Below are 22749 nucleotides of genomic sequence, written 5' to 3'. Positions count from 1 at the left end.
GGATTTTCATCCCTTTCCACTGGACTTCAATTTGAAGTTACATAATAAGAGTAAATATTGCACTATGTTACCTAAAGAATGTTACAATAAATACTTAAGTTATACCATACAGATTAACAATATTACTGGAATTGAGAAAATGGTACATAATAAAAATGAGCAAGAATTATAAATAAAGTTTTATAGGCTGTTTTTACTATCAGTGAAAAGATGAAGGAATTTCCACTCATTAACATATGCTAAGTCGCTTCAGTCATGTCCGACTCTGTGTGACCCCATAGACGGCAGCCCACCAGGCTCCCCCGCCCTGGGATTCTCCAGGCAAGAACACTGGAATGGGTTGCCATTTCCTTCTCCAAAGCGTGAAAGTGAAGTCGCTCATTCATGTCCGGCTCTTAGCGACCCCATGGACTGCAGCCCACCAGGCTCCTCCGTCCATGACACTGATATTCTTTGATTTATATTTCAAAACTGTATTTAATTTCTATCAACCAAATGTAGACTTCAAAGCTAGGATTTCTCTACAAACAAGCTTCTTACTGAAATTAATCATCCCACTTCTTTAATTATAAAGATCAGATGGAAATTTACACATGTTATCACAGTAGGCTTTGCAAATATGTAAGTGTTAATGCACATGTAGTTGTTGATCCATTACTTAATTCAGCACCATTGATTTAGCATATCTGGGGTCACAGTCTGAACATGATACCAGTAAAACTGTCTGAAACACTCCAGGTGAGGTGTCATAAGTCTGGGATGCCCACTCACATCATTAATTTTCAGATTATTTATTTCATATAAAAACAATACAGTTTCCAAAATGCATATTATACTTTCAAATGCACTCATAATTTATTAAATAGCCCTGACAAATTCTGTAGTTAAATCTTTATTAAATAAATATAATTTTTCCCAGGGGAGTGACATTGCACTTAAATATTGTCATATTTTTAAAATATCTCTTTAAATTATTGACATACACAGAAGTTGGAGGCTTTTAGCTGTTTGTAAATTTTCATTGATATTCCAAATAAGAAGCAATGGTAATAAAAACTCTTCAGAGAAATTGTTGAACAGAAACTGGCAATCTATCAGAAAACAAATTATCAACCACATGTAGGTCTCAAAATTTAGGATCACTAGGCAATAAAAATAGAAGCATCTAATTTTACCAAGTGAGTTGGAGTGATGCATTCAACAAGTGATGTGATTAACTTCACTGACCATTTTGATTTCAAATTTTATTTTTTAAATATCTAGGTACAGGTAAAAAATTACACATTGAGATTGGTGTTTATTTCTTCTTGTTTTTTTTTCATATTTAACAAAATTTAATCTTGATTTGTATAAATCTCCTCTTTCTAGTTTCCTTTGGTTTTATTGTTTTGTCTTGTTTTATTTTACTTCATTTTACAATACTGTATTGGTTTTGCCATACATCAACACGAATCCGTCACAGGTGTACATGAGTTCTGAATCCTGAAACCCCCTCCCACCTCCCTCCCCATACCATTTCTCTGGGTCATCCCAGTGCACCAGCCCCAAGCATCCTGTATCCTGCATCAAACCTAGACTGGCAATTCATTTCTTACATGACATTACACATGTTTCAATGCCATTCTCCCAAATCATCCTACCCTCTCCCTCTCCCTCTGAGTCCAAAAGTCTGTTCTATACATCTGTGTCTCTTTTGCTGTCTCGCATACAGGGTTATCATTATAATCTTTCTAAATTCCATATATATGTGTTAGTATGCTGTATTGGTGTTTTTCTTTCTGGCTTACTTCACTCTGTATAATTGGCTCCAGTTTCATCCACCTCATTAGAACTGATGCAAATGTATTATTTTTAAAGGCTGAGTAATACTCCATTGTGTATATGTACCACGGCTTTCTTATCCATTTGTCTGCTGATGGACATCTAGTTTGCTTCCATGTCCTGGCTATTGCAAACAGTGCTGCAATAAACATTGGGGTACACACGTCTCTTTCAATTCTGGTTTCCTTGGTTTGTATGCCCAGCAGTGGGATTGCCAGGTCATAAGGCAGTTCTATTTCCAGTTTTTTTTAAGGAATCTCCACACTGTTCTCCATAGTGGCTGTACTAGTTTGCATTCCCACCAACAGTGTAAGAGGGTTCCCTTTTCTCGACACCCTCTCCAGCATTTATCGCTTGTAGACTTTTGGATCTCAGCCATTCTGACTGGTGTGAAATGGTACCTCATTGTGGTCTTGATTTGCATTTCTTTGATAATGAGTGATGTTGAGCATCTTTTCATGTGTTTGTTAGCCATCTGTATGTCTTCTTTGGAGAAATGTCTATTTAGTTCTTTGGCCCATTTTTTGATTGGGTCATTTATTTTTCTGGAATTGAGCTGGAGGAGTTGCTTGTATATTTTTGAGATTAGTTGTTTGTCAGTTGCTTCATTTGCTATTATTTTCTCTCATTCCAAAGGCTACATTTCACCTTGCTTATATTTTCCTTTGTTGTGCAGAAGCTTTTAATTTTAATTAGATCCCATTTGTTTATTTTTTGCTTTTATTTCCAGTATTCTGGGAGGTAGGTCATAGAGGATCCTGCTGTGATTTATGTCAGAGAGTGTTTTGCCTATATTCTCCTCTAGGAGTTTTATAGTTTCTGGTCTTACGTTTAGATCTTTAATCCATTTTGAGTTTATTTTTGTGTATGGTGTTAGAAAGTGATCTAGTTTCATTCTTTTACAAGTGGTTGACCAGTTTTCCCAGCACCACTTGTTAAAGAGATTGTCTTTAATCCATTATATATTCTTGCCTCCTTTGTCTAAGATAAGGTGTCCATATGTGTGTGGATTTATCTCTGGGCTTTCTATTTTGTTCCATTGATCTATATGTCTGTCTTTGTGCCAGTACCATACTGTCTTGATGACTGTGGCTTTGTAGTATAGCCTGAAGTGTTTATTTCTTCTTGTTTTTTAGGAAATGGTTTGGATATCATCGGGTAAATGTCATTGGGGTCTTTTAGATAAAATTACAGTTTGACCAAAAAAAAGCATGGTAGTTCCATTATATTTGAATGTGCTGTCCGTCTATGTAGCCACACCTGCAAACATGTTAGTCAGTTGTTTCCCTGTGTTGTCTTAACACTTAAGTGAGGTTGATACAAGCAGAATAGAAAATTTTATTTCTTGCAGATGCTTTTGCTTAACATTTAATGCATAGGTGATTTAATTCAAGATATCCTTCCATGGAAAATATACTGAATGTCCTGTGTTGTAAACATTTATAAGTTTCAGTGATTTATTTTGAGCTGACATTAGAAATTCAATGCATAAATTTATGAGAATGAAACATGGACTGTGAATACAAGGCTTGAAAATTACAGTAATTTTGGAGAAGAGAAATAGTGTCCTCATTATCTTGAGGTCTCCTGCTAAGCTAGCCAAACCTTTTTCTAGCAAGGGCTTTCAACCCTGGCTACATATCAGACTCATTTAGAATTCTAAGATACCTAAGGCTTACTCCAAAGGCTCCAAATCACAGCAATTCCACAAAAATCTATTGAGGTCATTCCACAGCATCACTTTTAGTTAAGGACCTCAGCTGTAACCAGGATGGCCAGCCATTCACCTAGGCAGTGAACTGAAGTAACAGCCTCCTCTACCATCTTTCTTCACCCAGAGCAGTCATTTTCAACTTGGGATGATTGTGGCCTTCAAGGGACAGTTGGCAAAATCTGAAAAGATATTTGGTTGCCAGAGTTTCAGGGTATGGTTGACATCTGGAGAGAAGAGGGCAAAATAATGTGGCTGAACATCCACAGTAACAGTCCAACTAAGGAAGTTACAGTCCAACAAAGAAATAATTGACTTTGACCCAAACATCAATAGGATGAAGGCTGAAAAACCCCGAGGCAGAGACTCTAGTTTCTCATGACCTGGGTGACTGCAGACCAAATCTATTTGCCTATAATCATTTTTAAAGTATCTGCTGTTTATCTTCTCATTCTAAAAACTCTAAGAAACAATAGAGACTTGTCTCTTCCCTTTTGACTTTAATTTACTGTTTCTACTGCTCCTTATCTTTCCTGGTGAAAGCAGCTCTTTTGCCCTTTTCCTATTTGCCCATTTCTGTTGACCCTCTAAGCTTAAAAACCTATCCATAGAAATGAGATCACCAAACAGTTGAAACTAACTCCTGACTTAGGCTTCCTGAATGCACACCATGCTTTGTTTAGCCTGTCTATTCTTTTTCTGGAATAATAGAGGTTAGAATGAGGAAGTGGCCAGTTAAAGAATGGCTTTCTCTCCAACCCCAACTCTCCTCCTGGCAATCATGCAGGCAGACCACTCGGACAAGATAACATCTGCAGAGAGAGTCGGCCAGCCCACAACCATGGAGGAAGATGCAGAGCCCACCCTCCTGCCTCCGTGACTCACTGAGATTCTCCCTCACTTTTTTCTTAAACACCTATCACAATTGAGCAGAATCTTCAGCTTCTCAAGACTCGAGTCAAATCTCCCCCAGATTGCTGGCTTTTCTGATTAAAGGACCTTTCCTTTCCATTCACACTTGCCTCTCAAATTATTGGTTTTTGAACAGCGAACATTCAAACCTGAGTTCATTAACAAGAAAACCAGCCAACTTCAAAATGGATGATAAGACAAAGGGCTCAGGCAACTCCTTCTCTTCCTCCCTCCCTTCCCTTCTTTCTTCATTTTCTTTCTTCCTTAGTTGTTTTTGCATATTTAACCATTACTTGCTTGTGAATGCTAAATCCCTACAGTGTTCTACTCTGTGCAACCCTATGAGAACTAAAGCCCTCCAGGTTATGGGATTACCCAGCAAAGAATACTGGAGCAGTTTGCCAAGCCCTCTTCCAAGGGGTCTTCTCCACCCAGGAATTGGACCCTTTTCTCTTAGGTCTCCTAATTGGTGGGCAAGTTCTTTATCACTAGCACCACTTGGGAAGCCCATTACTTATACGTTGCCAAAGCAGTTGCATTATTAGGTTAAATAACAAATACAGTATTGTAAAGTAATTAACCTCCAATTGAAATAAATAAATTTATATTAAAAAAAAGAAACCAATCAAACTGAGCACCCATTATTGAGAGCTGGATTCAGACTATGTTATTGGTTTTCTGCTCCATACATTCCTCCTGTGATTTCATACAGGTAGCCAAGGAAAGCATATATTTTCACAGGAAGGCACATTTTATCACTTCTATAAAATGTGTAATTATGAAAAAAGTACAATTTTCTTTTTTTACATCATAAGCTTGTCTAAAAACAGATAAATTATAAGTTGCCATTGTGAGTCTGTTTGAGGTAGGAGATGACAGAAGCTGGTTAGATGTTAAATAATTGTAGCTTGAAAGTGAGGTCAAGGTCAGATAAATTTTGATGCTGTTTGCTTGGTAGGAAATAATTGTCTCAGTGAACAGGGCAGGGAACAGCAGGAAAGCTGATAATAGAACTTTAGTTAGGGGACCATGTTTATACTAAAAAATGAGCAGCAAATCTATACACAACAAAATACCAATCAAAAGTTGTACAAGAATTTGATATTTTAGTCAGCATTCAACATTTTAGGTAGCATTCAAGCCATATGAGTGCATTTCCTCCATCATCAGATATTTTATTACAGGGAAGAAAAGAGATGGTTTAAATTATCTAGATATTTATTTTACCCCTATTATATTAATGTTGCATTCCTAAAGCCTCAATGATATTTTGCTTGTTTAAGATACTATGACTACAGTTTCTTTTAGTAAAGGGCATGTAGACTTGACTTTCAGTTATTAATTAAAAATTCTAGTAACCCAGGGTCTCAGAGCTTCCATGAGGACACATGAAGTAGCCATGTCCAGGGCTGGTGCTAGGATTGCCAGGCACTCAGCTGTCTGTAGGCTCACACTCCATTAGGGGTCAAATGTTAATTGGTCCAAATCTGTGTTGCTCATATACTTAGGCAAAAAATTTTTCTTAAAAATCTTTATTTCTATAATAATTGCACAGTTCCTAGGACTGTTGTTTCGCCTTGGTTTTCTGGTTTGAACTCTTCGCTGAGGCTGCAGACTTGTCCTGATCCCCAACGCCCAGACAACTGTTGTCAATACCTGGGTGGGAAAGAGCCCCTGGAGAAGGAAAGGGCAACCCACTGCATTACTCTTGCCTGAGGAATTCCATGAACAGAAGGGCACATGGGGTCACAGAGTCGGACATGACTGAGGGACTGAGCACACACGCATGCTGTTCTCCAAAGGGGCCAGTGGAGAAGAGTGAGGTATGTGCAGTGAATGACAGTAGTGAATTCAAGTGCTCCAAGTGAGCGAGTGAGTGAAAACACAACATAGAAAAAGAAAAAAAAAATTGGTAGATTTGTCCCTGAGTCTTGACCCCAAACAGTCTTTTCTAGATCATAAGAGAACAAGGCAGCTTTCATCATTTTGACCCTGCATATAAAAAACAGACATGAACTATTCACAGTGATGCAAGCTGGCTTTGAAATCAGCAAGGCCTGGCTGACAGCAGCCACCAAATTGGCACATTCATTGGAAATGATGTTCAAATCAGCTCACAGGAGGAATGGGAAAAGCAGGTTTGGCTTCTCTGATAGAATACAGAGCAGCATTTCCTTTGGAATCCACATTCATGCTTGATGCTGTAAGCATGGATGGAGATATGCAGAAAGATGAAAGTATCCTACATTCAAATTTAATGTATTTATTTTTAGAAGCTGATTGATCTAATAACAAGTCTACTTACTTCAGATTTTCAAATAACCTGTGGACTGTCCCATTTCACTCTGTGATTACTTCTGGAGAGAAACTCAAATAAAGCTAAATTAAATCCATACAATTTATGGTCTGAGGGTGGCTCACTAATAAGATGCTGATAGAATAGATATGGGCCAAAAGGAAGATGAGTCTGGGTTTTGGCTCAGGGCCTCCACCAATGGCTTTTCACTCTCTCCAGTGGTAACAATCCTGATGGGCATTGACACCTGCAATATGGAACAAATAAATAACATAAGGGCCTTAGAGCAGTGAAATTCTGGAGATACTCCCCATCTCTAGCCACACTCAATGAAATATATATTTAAAGATGAGAATTTCATGGACTTCCTTGGTGGTCCAGTGGTTAAAATACTGCATTCCCAATGCAGGAGGCCTGGTTCAATCCCTGGTCAGGGAACTAGATCCCACATGCCATAACCAAATAAAAAACAAAAATGAGAATCCCAAGTTAAAATTATGGGGGGATAAATATCAGGGGAGGAAAAGAAAGGCAATTGAGACCTCTGATTATTGATTGATTAATAGGATCAGTTTGATGCTGGATGAGATTACTTAATTTCCATCTTCTGTGTTTTATCAGAGGCATTAGTTATTTGGGGAACTAAATCTTTTCTTATTTTATAGAGTGTATTTTTAAAATATTTCTGGGCTTTCTGATTCCTCAGCATCTTCGTTCACAGTACCTCCAAATTCCTTATGTATGTTGTAGTCAATGTTAGAAAGAGAATACTATATACTCTATTTTAATCATTGAACTATAATTAATAGGAAAATTAAGTGATTAGAAATTAGACACTATGCTTATGTGGAAACATGCTTAATATTAAAAATCCTATTATATAATATCATATTTAGACTACTTTTTTTTTTATAAAAGTAGTCCATTCATCTTGGGTTCCTTTCATTTAACAATGTCATTTACCAGTTAATCTCTTGCACAATATTATTTTCCCTGAATATGTTTGGTAAACAATCTTTAAATAGCCATTTGATGTCATATTTTTGTGGGTAGTTCATAAGAGTTGTAATTATTTGGCCCAACATATCTACATGAATACATGTTAGAGACAGGAACCTGTATAAACATGATGAAGTCCAAGGAAAATCACATGGAAAAAATATAGACCACAAATACCAGGTGGGACAAGTTTGCTTCTGTGCAAATATTTTACGACAAATTTAGAAATGGTCACACTTGCCCACAGGTAAGCGTGAATCCTCAGAATGGGACTGCAGCTAATAGAACAAGTCTGACACAATGACACATCAACCAAAAAATACAGACCTCTCACCCTTTCTGATAAACCTACAGTCACCAGAAGTAAGGAGTTCCACTCTGTGGGCAAAGGAAATGTGATATAATCAGTATTCTGGAATTTCAGAGTCAATTTTTGCTTTATAGAAAGTTCTGAATGTTAACTTCTATAGCTAAAAATAAGAATTACAGAAACAGTTGAATGAAAGTAAACATTATATTAATACTTAAATCATCTTAAAACCCATGTACCAAATCTTTGTCTGACTTTGTTGTTGAAGTGGATATATGCCTATAAATTGAAGTTTGATGAAATAAAGAACAGAGCTTAAAGGATGTATCTTTAGTTTGATTTAAAAATAACAAGGAACTGTTAAGTAAACAAAATAAGAAAATACTTGCCTCTTTTCCAGAGGGATGGGAGGTGGGCGGGGGCGGGGAGGTGGGAGGCGGGTTCAGGATTGGGAACACGTGTACACCCGTGGATTCATGTTGATGCGTGGCAAAACCAATACAATATTGTAAAGTTAAAAAAAATAATAATAAATTTAAGAAAAAATAAAAATAAATAAATAAAAAGAAAATACTTGCCTCTTTCAAGATTCACTGCATATTCTCTTTTTATTTATTCTGAGTCTATTTTTAATTCTTTAATAGAGTTTTCTTCATCAATATCTTCTTCATTATGTTCTGTATAATTCTTCTTATAGAAATAACATCTTATTTCTATTTTTTGCATGATTATTGCTTTTATGAGGGTATGTTGCCAACTTGCATACATTATTAAAGTATTTAGAAACTTGACCAAAGTCTCTTATTGCTTTGTTAGCTTTCTATTGATTCTGTGGTTAATAAATCATTTGCAAATAGATAAATTTCTTTTTTATTCCTCATTTTCATTTTTAAATTTTTTTGCCAGGACTTCTATTCCTGTATTTATCAGAAAGAGACTTTATATCTGCAAGAAACAGAATATTGAACTTAGAGACTCATTGCATTTAAGAATAACAACAAGGCAAAGGTCTCCATGACTATGTGTATTTTTTGTATTTGAATAACTCTTCACACTTATTAACTCAAACTTAATAATTGCATATTTCAATCTCCTATTTATACTTCAATTTCATTAATGGTGATTGGTGGTCTATTTCTTCTTAGACATCAATTTTTACATTTTATATATTTTCTAATATGTATATATTCATTTCTTTCAACTGTTTAGCTAATAAGTTTTAAATTTCAAAATTACATTTGTAAATGATTCAACTTGTCATAGATTAATACGTTCATCTCATATTTTGTAGGAATACATTTTAATGTCTTCCTTTTACAAAACTTTGTTTTCAATAGTTATAAGACAAATCCACTTCTAAACTCCAATTGATGATAAGTAGCAGAGAAGAGATTTACTGCCATGGCAAAGCACTTTTGTAGTAATAACTTCAGCACATAAATTCGAAGAATATTTACTATAGCTGTGTATATTTTAAAATGTTTGCAAATGTTAGCAATTAACATATTTAGATTGATAAAATACTGAAGTTAATATAGTCAAAACTGTAAGTCACATATATCGCTACCAATTCCAAGAACATTTCTATCTCAGTGCTTTCTTAATTCAGCACAATACTGTTTGTCAGGATGCTGTGCTCCTAGAAATTAGCTTTCTTATTATCACTGCAAATAAACATTTATTATTGAATATTGAATCCCTAACTCAGCATACCATTCATATTTTCAAAGCTCTGATTTCATAACTTTGTTCACAATATCCAGCATTTATTGGAATTAACTGTCTTTCTCTATTTTAATCATCATATGGTAATAATATAAACTTGGCATCATTTAAATTTTTGAAATTCTTCTGTTAATGGAACCAACTCATTGCTCAGTCTCCCTTTACTCTTTATAAATGCATAAAGAAAACTTGGAATAAAATCTGAGCAGAGTTTAGAACAGCCACATGTTTTAAGTAAAACATCACATTTATAGGATGATATGTGTATGTGAATGCAGGTGGGTCACCTTCCATCAAGTATTAGTGAAAGTGAAAGTGTTAGTTGCTTCAGTCATGTATGACTCTTTGTGAACCCATGGACTGTAGTGCACCAGGCTCCTCTGTTCATGGAATTCTCCAGGCAAGAATACTGGAGTGTGTTTCCATTCCCTTCTCCAGGGAATCATCCTGACCCAGGGATCAAACCTGGGTCTGCAGCATTGTGGATAGATTCTTTACCATCTGAGTCATTAGGGAGGACCAAGTTTTGTAGAGCTGAAGCTTTTTCAGCAATATTTTGTCTTTCTTTCTGTGGTCCAGGACACGATCCTGATGATGGATATTAAATATCAACAAATATTTTGAAGGCTACTTCCTTGCAGGAAGTTAGGACTGCATATTGAATTCACAGTTTTTCTCATGCTTGCAATTTTGCTTTTGAGCTCATGACTGTAAACATGCTTATTCTACTGGAATTTCTCTACTGGACACACAGAATGAACACAGGATGAGGAGACAGGAGGACCAAACAGACACATTCTAAACAGAGTAAGTCTTCCTAAAAGAAATCTATCCTCCTTGTGATCTTTATACATTTTCATTTCTAAGATACAAGAATGAGAGAAACGATTAATGAATCCGATATTTCTCTCAACTGTGGTTTTGTGTGGGGTCCTAACTTTTAAGACAAGCCTTTAAATAATAAAGCAACAAAGAAAAGAGAACAAAATTATTCCAAAAAATATGCCCAGGCAATACTGTAGAGCCTCAAAATGAAAAATGGAAGAGATCGGTTTCCTTTACTAGTATTCTTTAATCTCAAAAAATGTGTCAAAATGCCTTCATTTCAAAAATTAAAAATTTGTCTTCTTTCATTAAATTTGACAGTGCTCATTTTGGAGTGGCCAATAAGTGCTGTGACAGGGCCTTGCATAATCCTGACCCTGTTCCTACTACCTTATGGGTTTCTAAAATGAAAGTTAAAATCATGAGAATAGTTGAATTAACCTCTTAATTTTCACAACTTTGCACAATATTTTTAAAATTCTTCATGTACCAAATTGTGGCTACAGGTATTTTGCACTACAAAAAACACCCCATAGTACACTCTACATTCCCCTTGGTGATTAAAGTAAACATGAAAATGTAGAAAACAGCAATTCTTAGAAACTTGGATCCTAAATATATCCTATATTTATTTTTTAGAACATTCATGGTCTCTTCTTTTGTCCCTATTATTTTTTTTCTATTTATTATAATTAAACCAGATTGCCACTACATTGTCTTTTTGAATTAAGTAACTGTTTTGGGGTAAGATATACATTTTTTGATGAAAACTACATTTAGTAAGAAATCATTAAAAAAGCCTAGTTCATGTAAAGCAATTTTGAGTCACTTTCCAGTGAGCTGAATACTAATTCCTTTGTCAAGCTTAATAAATCTTTTAAAAATGAATTTCTACTGAGCAGAACTTATGTAGAAGTAGCTTTTATGTCATTCCTAATTAAGAAAAACTTTATATTTTCCTGTTGATTATCACGACATATTCAGTACAGAAATTAAAGCTTGAGGAAATAAGGCATTTATTTTCCAGGTTCAGAAATTATTTAAAAAAATATAGTCTAGCTCATTGCCTCAAAATCCTGGGAATGATTTTAGTTTTAAAATTATATATATATATATATTTTTTAATTTATTTATTTTAATTGGAGGCTAATTACTTTTTATTTTAACCTGGGCTATTTGGCTGAATGCTTCAGTTTTATTCAGTGCCCCATTCATAATGTCCAAAATACATATTTAAGCAATAGGTATAAACCTACATAATTCTATTCTTAAAGACACACATAATATGTTCAGGAAAAATATGAAAGAATATAAGAATTTAGGAGAAGGGTCCATGCATGTGCAACAAATAAATATCGGACAGAGGTAGAAATTTCAAGAGAACTAACTTAAAATATTTCTTTTGATCAAATTAATTGATTCATTGTTTAAAATGAACAAAGTCATTGTAGATATTTTTGCCTTAAGGAAGAGCAATGTTGACATTGCCAGAAAAATTAAAAAAAATTGAAACTGAACCCATTACCAAGTATGACTAAGCTTCACATGAAAAAGTCTTTAAATAGTGAGGTAGATGTCATAAGTAATATTTTAACAAAATATCATCAATTGGTCATTATTGGTGAATTTTTTACTTTACTAACAAATAATTTATACATTAATTTTTCCATAAAATATTTGATGTTCACATTAATATGAGTAAGCTGGACTTCTACCTCAATCCTTTGAAAGCTATCTTTTTTTTTTTAACTTTATTTCTAATAAGAAAATTGCTTTTTGCAAGTCTGTTCTATATGTCTGCATCTCTATTCTTGTTTTGCAAATAGGTTCATTAGTACCATTTTTCTATATTCCATATATATATGTGTGTGTGTGTGTGTGAATACATAATATTTAGTTTTTCTCTTTATGAATGACTTCATTCTCTATTGACAGGCTCTTTGTGGAGACTGCAACAGGCGCACATAACATGGCCAAGAGGAGCTACCCCACGTCCGAGGTCAGGGGCAGAAGCCGGGAGGACCCCATGCCCGAGGGGCGGCGGCCAAGAGGAGTTTCCCCACGTCCAAGGTCAGGGACAGCGGCCGAGAGTGCCAGGCTGCAACAGCGCAGGAATGGCTGAGAGGAGCTACCCTGCGTCGGAGGTCAGGTGCAAAGCCAAGAGGAGCTACCCCACATCCAAGATCAGGGGCGGCAGGGGGAGGAGAAACCCCACGTCCAAGGAGCTGTGGCTGCGCAGGTGCTGTAGGGCCGAGAGGAGCTATTCCACCTTCAAGGTCAGGAGGGAAGACAGTGAGGAGATACCCCTCGTCCAAGGTAAGGAGCAGGGGCTGCGCTTTGCTGGAGCAGCTGTGAAGAGATACCACATGTCCAAGGTAAGAGAAACCCAAGTAAGATGGCAGATGTTGCAAGAGGGCATCAGAGGGCAGACACATTGAAATCATAATCACAGAAAACTAGGCAATCTAATCACACTAGGACCACAGCATGTCTAACTCAATGAAACTAAGCCAAGCCCGTGGGGCCACCCAAGACGGGCGGGTCATGGTGAAGACTTCTGACAGAAGTCCAGTGGAGAAGGGAATGGCAAACCACTTCAGTATTCTTGCCTTGAGAACCCCATGAACAGTATAAAAGGCAAAATAAAAGGATACTGAAAGAGGAACTCCCCAGGTCAGTAAGTGCCCAACACACTACTGGAGATCAGTGGAGAAATAACTCCAGAAAGAATGAAGGGATGGAGCCCAGCTGTGGATGTGACTGGTGATAGAAGCAAGGTCCGATGCTATAAAGAGCAATATTGCATAGGAACCTGGAATGTCAGGTCCATGAATCAAGGCAAATTGGAAGTGGTCAAACAAGGGATGGCAAGGGTGAATTTCGACATTCTAGGAATCAGCGAGCTAAAATGGACTGGAATGGGTGAATTTAACTCAGATGACCATTATATCTACTACTATGGGCAGGAATCCCTTAGAAGAAATGGAGTAGCCATCATGGTCAACAAAAGAGTCCTAAATGCAGTACTTGGATGCAATCTCAAAAACGACAGAATGATCTCTGTTCGTTTCCAAGGCAAACCATTCAATGTCACAGTAATCCAAGTCTATGCCCCAACCAGTAACGCTGAAGAAGCTGAAGTTGAATGGTTCTATGAAGACCTACAAGACCTTTTAGAACTAACACCCAAAAAAGATGTCCTTTTCATTATAGGGGACTGGAATGCCAAAGTAGGAAGTCAAGAAATACCTGGAGTAACAGGAAAATTTGGCCTTGGAATACGGAATGAAGCAGGGCAAAGACTAATAGAGTTTTGCCAAGAAAATGCACTGGTCATAGTGAACACCCTCTTCCAAGAGAAGACTCTACACATGGACATCACCAGATGGTCAACATCGAAATCAGATTGATTATATTCTTTGCAGCCAAAGATGAAGAAGCTCTATACAGTCAACAAAAACAAGACCAGGAGTTGACTGTGGCTCAGATCATGAACTCCTTATTGCCAAATTCAGACTTAAAGAAAGTAGGGGAAACCATTAGACCATTCAGCTATGACCTAAATCAAATCAGTTATGATTATACAGTGGAAGTGAGAAATAGATTTAAGGCACTAGATCTGATAGATAGAGTGCCTGATGAACTATGGACTGAGGTTCGTGACATTGTACAGGAGACAGGGATCAAGACCATCCCCATGGAAAAGAAATGCAAAAAAGCAAAATGGCTGTCTGGGGAGGCCTTACAAAAAGCTGTGAAAAGAAGATAAGCGAAAGCAAAGGAGAAAAGGAAAGATATAAACATCTGAATGCAGAGTTCCAAAGAACAGCAAGAAGAGATAAGAAAGCCTTCCTCAATGATCAGTGCAAAGAAATAGAGGAAAACAACAGAATGGGAAAGACTAGAGATCTCTTCAAGAAAATTAGAGATACCAAGGGAACATTTCATGCAAAGATGGGCTTAATAAATGACAGAAATGGTATGGACCTAACAGAAGCAGAAGATATTAAGAAGAGGTGGCAAGAATACACAGAAGAACTGTACAAAAAAGATTTTCAAGACCAAGATTATCACGATGGTGTGATCACTCACCTAGAGCCAGACATCTTGGAATGTGAAGTCAAGTGGGCCTTAGATAGCATCACTACTAACAAATCTAGTGGAGGTGATGGAATTCCAGTTGAGCTATTTCAAATCCTGAAAGATGATGCTATGAAAGTGTTGCTCTCAATATGCCTGCAAGTTTGAAATACTCAGCAGTGGCCACAGGACTGGAAAAGGTCAGTTTTCAGTCCAATCCCAAAGAAAGGCAATGCCAAAGAATGCTCAAACTACCACACAATTGCACTCATCTCACACACTAGTAAAGTAATACTCAAAATTCTCCAAGCCAGGCTTCAGCAATACATGAACCATGAACTTCCAGATGTTAAAGCTGGTTTTAGAAAAGGGAGAGGAACCAGATATCACATTGCCAACATCCGCTGGATCGTGGAAAAAGCAAGTGAGTTCCAGAAAAACATCTATTTCTGCTTTATGGACTATGCCAAAGCCTTTGATTGTGTGGATCACAATAAACTGTGGAAAATTCTGAAAGAGATGGGAATACCAGACCACCTGACCTGCCTCTTGAGAAACCTATATGCAGGTCAGGAAGCAACAGTTAGAACTGGACATGGAACAACAGTCTGGTTCCAAAATAGGAAAAGTAGTATGTCAAGGCTGTATATTGTCACCCTCCTTACTGAACTTCTATGCAGAGTACATCATGAGAAACACTGGGCTGGAAGAAGCACAAGCTGGAATCAAGATTGCTGGGAGAAATATTAATAACCTCAGATATGTAGATGACACTACCCTTATGGCAGAAAGTGAAGAGGAACTAAGAAGCCTCTTAATTAAAGTGAAAGTGGAGAGTGAAAAAGTTGGCTTACAGCTCAACATTCAGAAAACAAAGATCATGGCATCCGGTCCCATCACTTCATGGGAAATAGATGGGGAAACAGTGGAAACAGTGTCAGACTTTACTTTTTGGGCTCCGAAATCACTGCAGATAGTGACTGCAGCCATGAAATTAAAAGACGCTTACTCCTTGGAAGAAAAGTTATGGCCAACCTAGACAGCACATTCAAAAGCAGAGACATTACTTTGCCAACAAAGGTCTGTCTAGTCAAGGCTATGATTTTTCCATTGGTCATGTATGGATGTGAGAGTTGGACTGTGAAGAAAGCTGAGCACTGAAGAATTGATGTTTTTGAACTGTGGTGTTGGAGAAGACTCTTGAGAGTCCCTTGGACTGCAAGGAGATCCAACCATTCCATTCTGAAGGAGATCAGCCCTGGGATTTCTTTGGAAGGAATGATGCTAAAGGCGAAACTCCAGTACTCTGGCCACCTCATGCGAAGAGTTGACTCATTGGAAAAGACTCTGATGCTGGGAGGGATTAGGGGCAGGAGGAGAAGGGGACAACAGAGGATGAGATGGCTGGATGGCATCACGGACTCAATGGACATGAGTCTGAGTGAACTCCGGGAGTTGGTGATGAACAGGGAGGCCTGGTGTGCTGGGATTCATGGATTCGCAAAGAGTCAGACACAACTGAGCGACTGAACTGAACTGAAATGAACTGAATATTCCATTGCATATATATACCACACTTCTTTCTCCATTCATTTGTTGATGGACATCTAAGTTGCTTCCATGTCCTGGTTATGTAAATAGTGCTGCAATGAACATTGTGGTACATTTAAGGATAGGGTGGGGCGGATTGAGAAAGTAGCATTGACATATATATTCTACCATGTGTAAAACAGATAACTAATGGAAAGCTGCTGTATAACACAGGGAAGCCAGCCTGGCACTCTGATGACCTAAAGGAGTGGGATCAGGGTCTATGTATATTATTACTGAGTATTATTACTGATTCTCATTGTTATATGGCAGAAAACACCAGAACATTGTAAAACAATTATCGTCCAATTAAAAAAATAAATTGAACAAAATAAAAAGAAAATCACTTTTTTTTTATGTCTGTGTTTTTAAGTTAGCTACTTTTCTGTGCCTTGTGTTAAAATAGAAATGGGCAACTGTAAAGCTTAGTTTCTTTAAACACCTATAGAAAATTACTGAGTATATGCGAAGGTGTTTTTTACATCTGGCTGAGTGTGTACAATACGGGTTTTGTTCATTTTTAGCAATGACAACACTACTGCAAGTGGACATAGTATCATCAGGTTAGGATGACACTCCCACCGGAAGAGTGGAAGTTATGTTTTTCCAGTAGAGGTTGTGAGTTTGCACATGTGCAGTTACACTCTTAGTTTTATTTCTCCTTATGACTAGTGACACAAGTGGAAGAATTTACCATGAACATGGGGCATGAAATATACAGAAGTGACCAAAAGTCAACCTAACCAGCCAACAAAGAGATCACACCTGTGACTGGGGCCTTATTAGCACCAAACTCAAAGTAGGTAAATTAATCCTTCACAAATTAGTTGGGCCCAGACTATATTAGTTAACCTGTTTTTTAATTTCTCAGAGCTTAGCTTTATACTTCTATGAATAAGCAATTAGTAAATGCTATCCTATCACAAAGCTTTAAATGCAGTTTTATTACTAAATATCTATGTTTTTTTGTTTTTCCCAAATATGTATGTTGCAAGTTTATTTGTTAATAGTTATAAATTTACTTTAAGTATTTAAATATAAATATTTTAATTGCTGGGGAATTCCTGGACATCAAGTTTTCAAAAAGCTTACATTTGTTATATGAAAAACAAAAAAAAAAATGGTAGGGAATTGTGGGGGCTTCCCAGATAGCTCAGTGGTAAAAATAACCCACCTGTCAATGCAGGAAATGCAAGAGACAGGGTTTGATCCCTGGGTCGGGAAGGTTCCTTGGAGGAGAAGATAGCAACCCACTCGAGTATTCTTGCCTGGAAAATCCCATGGACAGAGGAGCCTAGTGGGCTACAGTCTATAGTGTTTGGCAACAGTCCATAGGGTCGCAAAGAGTTGGATACGACTGAACATGCATGCAGGGTTAACTGACCATTTTTATGGGAAATCGACCAAACAATGCCCTCCTTGCTGTGTTAGACTTTTTCCCACTGAAAATAACATATTTTTAGGACATGAGCTGACCCAGAGCAACCCTGCAATGTTATATGGTAGATCATCACAATGAGATTAATCTAGTCAATCCTGAAGGAAATTAGTCCTGAATATTCATTGGAAGGACTGGTGCAGAAACTGAAACCTCAATACTTTGGCCACCTGATGCTAAGAACTGACTCACTGGAAGAGATCCTGAGCTGGGATGGATTGAAGGCAGGAAGAGCAGGAGATGCCAGAGGATGAGATGGTTGGATGGCATCACCGACTGGATGGACATGAGTTTGAGCAAGCTCCAGGAGTTGGTGATGGACAGGGAAGCCTGGCCTGCTGCAGTCCATGGGGTCACAAAGAGCCAGACATGACTGAGCAACTAAACTGATGAACTGAACTGAAATCATTATATTAAACAATGAGAAAAACTAATACAATTAGCAGGGCAGACAGTGTATCTTTGAGAAGAAAATTATTTTATGTATATTTATGTATGTATGGGTTTATTTTCAGGAAAATAATTAGGGAATTCATGAGATTAGAAATGAAAAGCCTAAAAGGAATAAGGTTCAAAAATTTTAATAAATCTATAGGAGTTCCTGGTACAAAGAGAGATCTACCAATTTGTCAAGATTACAGGGCAAGAGATAGAAAAATTATGTGAGGACTTTTAAATAGCAGGTCAGTATAATATTAAAATTTAAAGAAGTTATTCTTTTGTGTTATAATGTGAGCTCCCATACCATGATCTTAAACTCTGGCAGAATGTTTTATAGAGATCCCTTACTGAAATATATGTTTGTGGGAATATTCATGATGGTGATGAATTATAATGATGATATTTTTGTTGGTATGTTATTACAATGAAATTAAAGTAGTAATAACAGTAATATTTAATATTAGTAAGTGCTCACTAGATATCAGGCATTGTTTGGAATACATTGATCATCAATTCTCATTTAGTCCTTGAGATGATAGAATTGTTATCCCTGTGTTACAGATGAAGAAACAAGATATTAACAAAGTTGAAATACATCTATCTTTGTTTTCTTTTTCCAAATATCATATTTTTAATTTGGAAGATTCACCATTTTATAATTCCTTTTTTTAAAATGAGGTATTCTTTATTTACAGTATTGTTTTAGTTTCAGTTATACAGCAAAGTGATTCATTTATACATACACACATATATATACTTTTTTTCAGGTGATTTTCTGTTATAGAGGTGTTTTGTTTTGTTTTGTTTTAGTAGGGGTGCACTTTCCCCACTCTTTTTTTTTTATTTTATTTTTACTTTATTTTACTTTACAATACTGTATTGGTTTTGCCATACATTGACATGAATCCACCACGGGTGTACATGAGTTCCCAATCCTGAACCCCCACTCCCACCTCCCATCCCATATCATCTCTCTGGATCATCCCCGTGCATCTGTTATAGGTTTTTACAAAATATTGAGTATAGTTCTCTGTGCTATACAGTAGGTCCTTTTTGGTTACCTATTTTAAACACAATACTGTGTGTCTGTCTGTTAATCCCAAACTCCTAATGTATCCTCCCTACTTTGTTATCCCCTTTGGTAACAATAAGTTTGTTTTATATGTCTGTGGGTCTAATTCTGTTTTGTATATAAGTTCTTTTGTATTATTTTTGTTTTTCAGATTCCACATAAAAGGGATATCATGTGATATTTGTCTTTCTAGGTCTGACTTACTTTACTTCTTTTCTATGAAACTGAAAGTGTTAGTCATTCAGTCGTGTCCAACTCTTTGCTACCCCATGGACTGTAGCCCACCCAACTCCTCTGTCCATGAAAATTTTCAGGCAAGAATACTGGAATGGGTTGCTATTCCCTTCTCCAGGGGATATATATATATATATGTGTGTGTGCTAAGTCACTTCAGTCTTATCTGACTCTACGTGACCCAAGCAAGAATACTGGAGTGGGTTTCTATGCCTTCCTCCAGGGCATCATCCCAAGCCAGGGATCGAACTCATATCTGTTATGTCTCCTGCACTGGTAGACAGGTTCTCTACCTCTAGCATCACCTGGGAAGCCCTTAAACAAGCCACTCTTCTTTGAAGCAGAATCAGACCAGTGGCCTAAGGATTACCTTTTTTATTCCATTGTTGGAAAATTTCCAGGCAAGAATACTGGAGTGGGTCTCCATTTCTTACTACAGAGAATCTTCCCAACCTAGGGATTGAACTTGCATCTCTTGCATCTCCTGCATTGGCAGGCAAATTCTTTATCACTGTGCCACCTGGGAAGCCTATAAAATCACCACAAATCTTCAAAAGTCAAGGTCTTGGTGCCTCTGTGAAAAGCAAAGTTTACTCCACATTGATTTAGGTAATAAAAGGCAACTGAGATTCAGCAAATGAAAGGCTCCATCCAGGACACTGAATCTCCAGCAAGCAGTGTAAAGATGCAGGAATTCTCAAAATCCCTCCATGTTTGTATTTCACAGGGCCATCTACTAACTGGCAACTCTGATCTGTCACTTTATGTCCGGTCTTGACTCCTGGATCTCAAGTTATCTAGAAATACATCAATTTGTAAATTGATAGCCACATAATCAATTCATTTTCTGCTTTGGTTATTTGACTAAATATGGCTTTGGCAGAAAAAAAGAAAAGCCATAAAAGAGTGTAGAGAGGGGTAATTATGCAGAAACAGAAAACTGGAGATGACTTTGAACAATGAGGATTTGAGATCTCACAGGTATTTCCCGAGGTCCAGGGATGATGTACCAGCTGATAAGGCACAGCTCTGGTGAGGCTCTCATGGTGGCCTGAGGCTGCGGCCACAATGGTGAGCTTCATGGCACTGTGACATTTCAGTGTCACAATGCTTGTGGGAATTCTTTACTATCCTTTCTGGGCAGACCACGAGTTCCTTAGCAGGTGGGAGAGAACTCACACAGCACAGTGTCTCTAACTGATACGTAGATTACTTGCATATCAGAGACTAGACTCATTCTAATCAAGGCACTCCTCGGAGAAAAAATCTATTCAATAGTGTTAATGACAAAGGTTCTTGACCTCCTTAATCAATAGGAGTTGATTAGAAGCCAGACAATAAATGCAGGTATGGCTTTATTGGGGTTTCTACTGCCAGAGCAAGTAACAGGTGTCCTTGCTTGCTTGCAAGGGAGGTGCAAGCTGGTTTCTTATATGGACTGAGAGTAAAGATGTGTCCAGGGGTTGGCTGGAGAGGTGGCTTAAGTGATTTGCCCACCCCTTAGGTGGTGTTAAGCTCAGGGGGCAAGCTCAGGACCCTGATTTTGCTTCCAACACCCAGTTTTTGTCCTAGGCTCTTCAGAAATGATGGTTGGGTTTTTGGTTTCTTTGCATCTTTTGTCCATAATTTGCCCCAACTACACATGCATGCAATAGTTTTTAGCTGCTTACGGTTTTGTTGCTTGAGGAGATGTTTGTCCAGGTGCAAACATTGCAGCAGAGGGCCCCAAGCCTCAGGTCCCAGCCTGTCTCTGTGGCATTTTATGAAATGTAAATAATGCAACAGTACAGATCGGTGGTGCTAGTGGTGAAGAGCCTGCCTGCCAATGCAGAAGACATAAGAGACACGGGTTTGATCCCTGAGTCAGGAAGATCCCCTGGAGGAGGAAATGGCAACCCACTCCAGTATTTTTGCCAGGAAAATCCCATGGAAGTACAGACTGGTGGGCTACAGTCCATGGGGTCACAAAGAGCTGGGCATGACTGAAGCGACTTAGCATGCACACAGATGAACATGGTCCCATGTGACTGATTGTTCATTATCACAATTCATATCTCTACATCTTCAGTTATGAGTGCGTATTTTCAGATGTACCAGACTCCTCTTAAGAACTCTGTACCTTGTTCCATTATTGTCTGTAAGTGTATTTGATTTGAGTCAGATGGGAGGGGCAGGAAGCATTTAACTGTCTTTGGAGAGCAACAATGAACCTGCCCGAATGTGAAACTGAAGATTATTCGGGTTACTCTCCATCATACACAGCGTGCTCCAGGCAGGACCTGAACCTACACCAGGGCTCACCTGCCCTTCTTCCTTCAGCTCCTAGTCCCCAAGTCCCTTGAGACACTGTTCTACTGGTACAACTGTTTGATTGACAACTACAGGAAACAGTACAGTTTTGTGGTGGTTTGTCTGCAAACACTGTGTTCTTACAACCTCAAACAGGTCTACAAAATGGAGGCATTTGGTTTCATTTAGAGATGCTTTTGTATGCAGAGATCTTTTAATACCCTTTGCACAATGTGCCTCCTTCCTCAAGGAGAATTTTGAGGTCATTTTATGGTAGCAAAACATTTTTTTTCTTTTTTTGTTTTGAACTGAATGTTTATTCTCTGATGATATTTCCTGGCTCCCAAAGCCTAAAGAAAATCACAGGGAATAAAATAGAGCTCTCTTCCTTTGATGTCTATCCAAGAGCATGGAAAAACTCACTTCTTTCACCTAAAATTCCCTTAATTTGGTCCCTTGACTGCTAAGAAATGACAATTAAAGTATTCAGGCCCTAAAATGGAATCAAAAGGTATAATAAAAAACCACAAGAAGCACTCTTTAAGATTTCACCATGGTTACAAATGTAATATTAAGTTTATGTCTCAAAAAAATAGTGTGATAAAGAACAGATATAATTTTTGATACCTAAGGCCAAAAAAACTTTAGCCTGTTATTTTAAGTTTTCTAAATGATTGCTGATTATAGTTTTAATTCTATGTTATAAAATTAGGTATGCTAAAATTTTGAACTTGCTTCAGTTCAAACTTCCATTTCTTTTATAGAACAAAACAGTCTTAATTTTCCCATTTTGAATGTTTAATTTAAATAATAATCAAAATGATACAATAGGAATGTATGATCATGTAGGTGAAGAGAGATAATATAATACAAGAGGTGCTGTGTGAGTAAGAGCTCTACCTCCATACATACCACTCTTCCCCTTTCTCTTGCAACAAGCAATTTGCTTGTGGATAAAAATAATATTTTCAGGTGATTATGTGTAATAATCTGTTAATCTCTTATT

General features: G+C 37.4%; 1 pseudogene; it reads right to left on the bottom strand.

Annotated features, from left to right (window-relative positions):
* LOC138093541 (histone-lysine N-methyltransferase SETMAR-like) overlaps positions 1-22749 on the bottom strand; it is a 99518-nt pseudogene that overhangs the window by 33410 nt on the left and 43359 nt on the right.

The sequence above is a fragment of the Capricornis sumatraensis genome, chromosome 17 (assembly GCF_032405125.1).
Source record: "Capricornis sumatraensis isolate serow.1 chromosome 17, serow.2, whole genome shotgun sequence".
Lineage (NCBI taxonomy): Eukaryota > Metazoa > Chordata > Mammalia > Artiodactyla > Bovidae > Capricornis > Capricornis sumatraensis.
This window is presented reverse-complemented; position numbering and strand designations above follow the sequence as displayed.